This window comes from Nylanderia fulva, unplaced genomic scaffold (assembly GCF_048542155.1).
Source record: "Nylanderia fulva isolate GAGA-0341 unplaced genomic scaffold, ASM4854215v1 Scaffold46, whole genome shotgun sequence".
NCBI lineage: Eukaryota > Metazoa > Arthropoda > Insecta > Hymenoptera > Formicidae > Nylanderia > Nylanderia fulva.
In genome coordinates, this window is record NW_028190543.1 from 681,544 (window position 1) to 688,379 (window position 6,836).

Consider the following 6,836-nt stretch of genomic DNA (forward strand, 5'->3'; position numbering starts at 1 on the left):
CTTTGGTGGGGGCAAGTAGCCGAGTGGGCTGGCCTCAAGATCACAGGTCCGAGGACCCGGGTTCGAGCCCGGGCGAGGTGGTAGATCCCCCAAAACCCGGTGGTGGTGAGTAAGCTGGGTGCTCCTGGGGAGGGGGCGGCAAGCTGCTGCCGCAGCATGAGTTGGTGTGTTCTGTCTCTTACAGAGCCACGACGGTAATGAGGTGCAGTACCACCTCCTCACCACCCTCCACCAAAAATTCTCCCTAGAACCAAAGGGCACAGCCCATGGTTAGCGCTAGTTGCGCAGTGGATCAATAAATAAAGTTGATTTCATTTAAAAAAAAAATGATTGGGATAGATATTTATCTGTGGCAACTTTTTGTTATAATATCTCACCCATTGGAAGAATAAAACACTCACCACATGAATTATTATATGGTAGGGATCTGGTAATAAAAGATGTGGGAATTGGTGGAAATGAAGGAAAACTTTCCACTTTAAAACTTAAGGACATTGAAAATGAATTAACAGGTTTAATAAGAATACAACAAAAGAAACGCCACGAAACCGAAGAGAAGGTTGAAGAACAATATGAGAAACGGAATGAGGAGATAAAAAGGAAAAACAAAGAGAAATTGAACCCAAACGATTTATTTATTAATGATACAGTATTAATAAAGGAAAGAAATGTAGGTAAATTAGATCCAAAATGGTTTGGACCTTTTGTAATAGTGGAAAAATATTTAAATTGTGGTTTTTTTTTAAAATGAAATCAACTTTATTTATTGATCCACTGCGCAACTAGCGCTGACCATGGGCTGTGCCCTTTGGTTCTAGGGAGAATTTTTGGTGGAGGGTGGTGAGGAGGTGGTACTGCACCTCATTACCGTCGTGGCTCTGTCAGAGACAGAACACACCAACTCGTGCTGCGGCAGCAGCTTGCCGCCCCCTCCCCAGGAGCACCCAGCTTACTCACCACCACCGGGTTTTGGGGGATCTACCACCTCGCCCGGGCTCGAACCCGGGTCCTCGGACCTGTGATCTTGAGGCCAGCCCACTCGGCTACTTGCCCCCCTTTAAATTGTGGTTATAGAGTAAAGTCATTAGAAAACAGTATTGAGTATGTTGTTCCAAGGAGAGAATTAAGAAAAGCAGTGGTGAAGAAGATTATGAATCCATTCTTGAGTATGGGAATCAATTTAAGGATGGAGGAATGTGGCAGGAAAAGTGATGTCCGGGTCTCAAATTATTTTGAGGCCTCAGCTTTGAAGGGTTAGATAAGTTTTAAACTAAACCTATATTTATTTTTTAAATAAGAGCCTTTACATCTAAAAATATATTCCATGAGAAAGAAGGAAGTGGTAGAAGAAACCACTGATAAGAGAAGTGGTAACATAGATGTTCTCACTGTGACCAGGACATCCTGTCCGTCGTTCCCCCCTGCCCAAGAAGTGCAAACCTCATGTGGCACGTAGCCCGCTGGCTCAGCATAAGGCCAGCCCAAGCCTGAGTGGAATTGTCCTTTGCGGTCCGTGTTGTTCCCTACTCCGTCACCGACATCCACTCTCAAGTGGATAACCCACATCGCTATCAGAGCGTATGGATCATACACGTCGCCACCCTGATTCAGCCAATGGTTGGGACCTCAGTCTTGCCTTCTCTGACCCACAACCATCTTCTACTGGTATTTTATGGGTCTCTACCCTCATCAAGTGCCTGATCCCAGTAGGAACGCCCTAAACTGCCTATTTTTCTCTGTTAGTGGCCAGCCAATGATCTCCGAATCACTTTCCTGGACAGCTCCCCTTTCTGCCACACCTCCAGGGAGCCTCCATACGCATTCCTTCGATCCACAAAGTTCACCTGTATCACGTGGGGTTCGAACCCTGGGCCCCTTCAAGCTCTACAAATGATTATACAGCTTTTTTTAAAATGAAATCAACTTTATTTATTGATCCACTGCGCAACTAGCGCTAACCATGGGCTGTGCCCTTTGGTTCTAGGGAGAATTTTTGGTGGAGGGTGGTGAGGAGGTGGTGCTGCACCTCATTACCGTCGTGGCTCTGTCAGAGACAGAACACACCAACTCGTGCTGCGACAGCAGCTTGCCGCCCCCTCCCCAGGAGCACCCAGCTTACTCACCACCGCCGGGTTTTGGGGGATCTACCACCTCGCCCGGGCTCGAACCCGGGACCTCGGACCTGTGGTCTTGAGGCCAGCCCACTCGGCTACTTGCCCCCCAAGTATGAGTCTCCTTCATATCTGCTTATTATCTTTCCCTTTTTCATGAACCTTCCTCTTTTAAATTTTTCTTCCCTTCCTAAGTTTTCTCTTTGGGCTATTAGGACGTTTTGTCCTTCCTCAAACCTTTCCCTATATCCCTTTTTCATCCTACTGGCATACTTTCCATGTGAACTATTCTCCAAAGTAACATCATCTTTAATTTCATTCCATGCCTCCCAAGGGGTGCAGTTTATAGCGGAATGAAAGGTATTGTTATATGCCACTACAATTGCATTTACTCTTTCCCCTAGTGTACCGTCTTTCTTTTTTGCCAATCCTTCTCTAATTGTACCAATTACACGCTCAACCCTTCCATTACTCTTGTGAGACTCTACCCCCACTTTGTTATGTATTATTTTATTCTGGGAGCACCACTTTTCAAACTCTTCACTACAAAACTCTTTTCCATTATCTGTTATTATCTCTTCAGGCTTGAACTCCCTTGGTAAGTACAAATCCAAACATCTCACTATTTCACGAGTTTCTTTACTCGGTACTACCAATGCTCCTATCATCCTTGTAAAGTAATCTATTATCACTAGTACATATTTCCCTTCGGATCGCATGTCCATTAGATCAAGTGCCATTTTCTCAAGTTTCCTTGTCGTAGTTACAAATTCATTTCCACCTAACCTCTTTCTATTATTGATTTTACAAACCTCACACTTCTTGATTATATTTTTAATGGTTTTCTTTATCCCAGGCCAGTAAACTTGATCCTTTAATCTATAATAAACAGCTTCTAGACCCCTATGTTCCAGATCTTCATGGGCTTTTACAATGATGCCTTTTCTAAGTTCAATTTCTGGCATCTCTACTTCTTTCCCTGAGTCAAACTTCCAGAACTTTTTACCTTCCTTTATCAAACAGTGTTTATCCATATTTCTGTCTTTAATTCTTTCTCCTCTCTTATTGGTTTTTGTTACGTTCTCTCCCTCATCTTGAAATTGTCTACTTAAAGCATCAACGTCTCCCATATCCTTACCTTTCACGTACTCAATTGAGAAATCGAATTCTTGTATTTTCTCAACCCATCTATTTATCCTATTATTATTAAAATATGGTTTGTTTCTAATCTCTTCTAATGCCTTGTGATCAGTCATTAAGTGAAACTTTCTTCCTCTTAACTCATACTCGAATTTTTTTATCCCATGGAAAACAGCAAACATTTCCTTCTCAGATATGGAGTATCTTCTCTCAGTAGGCGTTAACTTCTTTGACGCCCATTGTATAGGAACCCACTCTCCCTCTCTATTCTTTTGTTGCAATGATGCTGAGATTCCCGTATTAGAGGCATCGGTTCTTAGCCTAAACTCTTTGTTATAATCTGGTAAAGTTAATTCTCTTGCTCTCATTAATGCTTCTTTGACTAAAGTAAATTCTACTTCCATATCTTCATTCCACTTCCATTTCTTCCCTTTTCTTAAACTATCACTTAAATTAACTGTTAAATCTGCGTAATTTTCAATGAAGTTTCTAAACCAACCCATCAATCCTAGGAATCTTCTCATTTCTTTAATATTCTCTGGCTTCTTAAATTCCAACGCCTCATTTTTTTTATTTCTAGTGGTTTTTGTACTTTACCATCAACTGTTACACCTAGTAATTTCACCTCAGTCTGTTTATATTGGACCTTCTTCGGGTTTATTCTCATTTTGTTAGTGTCAAATCTTTTAAGAATCTCCCTCACTAATAGATCATGTTCAACATGAGTTTTTGCATGTATGATTATATCGTCTAAATAGACTTCCACTCCTTTTCCCCTTAAATCATCCAAGATTCTATTCATAATTCTTTGTAATGTCTGTGGAGAATTTTTAAATCCCATCACCATTGAACACCACTCGTAAACCCTACCATCGAATTCGAAAGCTGTCTTATGTTTATCTTCTTCCTCAATCTCAATGTGATAGAAGCCTTCTTTTAAATCTATCACTGTAAACCAATCCGATCCTTGTGTAGCTCTCACTATATCTCTTATATTCGGAATCTCATAGGGATCCTTTTCGACTAAATCATTCAGTGCAATTAAATTACTAACAAGTCTGACACCCCCATCGGGCTTCTCAATTGCCCTTATAGGATTTCTCCAATCAGAATTTGATTTTCTGATTATTCCCCTCTTCTCTAAACTAACAAGATATTCTCTTGTCTTTTCTCTAAGGTTTTGAGGAATCACTTGTCCTCGTTTTACAATCCTTTTCCCTTTTTTAGTCTTAATCCTGCATTTTTCATCCTTATAAAATTCCACCGGTTTTTTATTATCATTAAGCACATCTGGATATTCTTTGATCAGATCCTTTATTTCTATTCCTACTTTATATCTCTTTGCCACTTCTTTAGCTTCTTCATCCTCTTGGATGACTTTCGAACCGCTTTCACAAGTAGGACTGTCATAAGAAAGACTTGAAGAATAAGGTAAACTCTTTTTAATCGAATTCCTTTTTTTATCCACTACCTTACCACAATCTCTTGCCAAGTGTCCCACCAAGCCGCATTTATAACACCCAGGTTCTTCGCTTCTCCTCTTCCATACCTTTAACTTGGAATTTTCAACCTTCAACCTTTCTATCTCATCTCTCATTTCATTTTTCTCCTCTTCTTCCTTTCTTATTCTTTCTTCTTCCGCTTTCTCTTCAAGAAGATTTAACACTTCCTTCCAATCCTTGAAATCCCCACAATTTTCCATAAGGAATTCCTTCAACTCTTCACTTGCCTTACTCCAGGATTTAATTATTGTTATCTCCTCTGTGGATATTCCTTCCATCAACTTAACCTCATATTCAATGAGCTTTGCTTGTTTTAACAAATTTTTGGCCACTTGGCCACGGAACTCACCTGCTTTCCTATTTTTGTCTTCTGCTGCCAGCGCCATGTTAAGTATTTTAATTAATAGGGGTTAAACCCCAACAGGATATATGCATTGATAGATAAAGGTGCAGATGGAAGCTTCATTAGTGAAAAACTCGCGGTTTTTTTTTGAAACCAACTTTATATTGATTCAATGCGCATCTAGCGCTGACCATGGGCTGTGCCCTTTGGTTCTAGGGAGAATTTTTGGTGGAGGGTGATGAGGAGGTGGTACTGCACCTCATTACCGTCGTGGCTCCGTCAGAGACAGAACACACCAACTCGTGGGGGGCAAGTAGCCGAGTGGGCTGGCCTCAAGATCACAGGTCCGAGGTCCCGGGTTCGAGCCCGGGCGAGGTGGTAGATCCCCCAAAACCCGGCGGTGGTGTGTAAGCTGGGTGCTCCTGGGGAGGGGGCGGCAAGCTGCTGCCGCAGCACGAGTTGGTGTGTTCTGTCTCTGACGGAGCCACGACGGTAATGAGGTGCAGTACCACCTCCTCACCACCCTCCACCAAAAATTCTCCCTAGAACCAAAGGGCACAGCCCATGGTCAGCGCTAGCTGTGCAGTGGATCAATAAATAAAGTTGATTTCATTTTAAAAAAAAAACACACCAACTCGTGCTGCAGCAGCAGCTTGCCGCCCCCTCCCCAGGAGCACCCAGCTTACACACCACCGCCGGGTTTTGGGGGATCTACCACCTCGCCCGGGCTCGAACCCGGGACCTCGGACCTGTGATCTTGAGGCCAGCCCACTCGGCTACTTGTCCCCGGAATTTACATTAATAACTTGTTTTTTGCATTTATTTCTTAAATTTATTGATTATTTGATCAGCCACTTTATAAGACTCAATCCTTAGATCTGAAATATTACCCCTGGGTAAAGTACACCATCCAACACAATATACTGGCTTATCTACATTTTTCAACAATGTATCAAAATTCCTTCTTTCAAACCCAATACAGGAAATGACACTGTCAAAGGATTTTTTCAATTGTGTCGTTCCATAACTAAACTTTACAATTATCTTACCACTGTCCTTTCTTAGAGATATTGGTTTGGAAAAAAAGAGAAACTCTAACTCTTTACTCCCAAGTGTATTACTTTTAAATATTTTTCTTCTCCTAATGATAGATGGTGTATTTTCTTCAGGTTCCATATAATTTTTTAAATGTACTTTGGTATCTTTAAGCTCATAGAGCTTCCTTAATTCTGAATTTGTAAATGCTGAATTATATGGGCCATTTCTGGATACAATTGTGACCGAATTGATATTTTCAGTGTTTTTAATAGCATTTTGGTTGATATTGTCCTTTAAAAACTCCTTGCTATTTATCAAGAATCTTGCTATATCTAAAGAAACATTACCACCTCCAATAATACATACATTCCCACTAAATGATAAATTCTTCTTATTACATCCATTATACCACTTTACAACATCCATACAGCTGAGCATATATTCTCTTCCTTCAATTTCTAATTTTTTTTCTTTTCCAGGGCCAGTTGCTACCACAAAGGCATCGTATTTATCTTTAAGTTCCTTGAGTTTCTTGTTATCTATTTTTTCATTAAATTTTATATCAAAATTTCTATTTTCAAAGACTGATCTAAAGACTTCTAGTGACTTTTTATTCTTGCTCTTTTCCGGTAGAAACCCACATCTATACAAGCCAAATGGTCTTCTTAACTTCTCAAACATTGTAATTGTTGCACCATATGA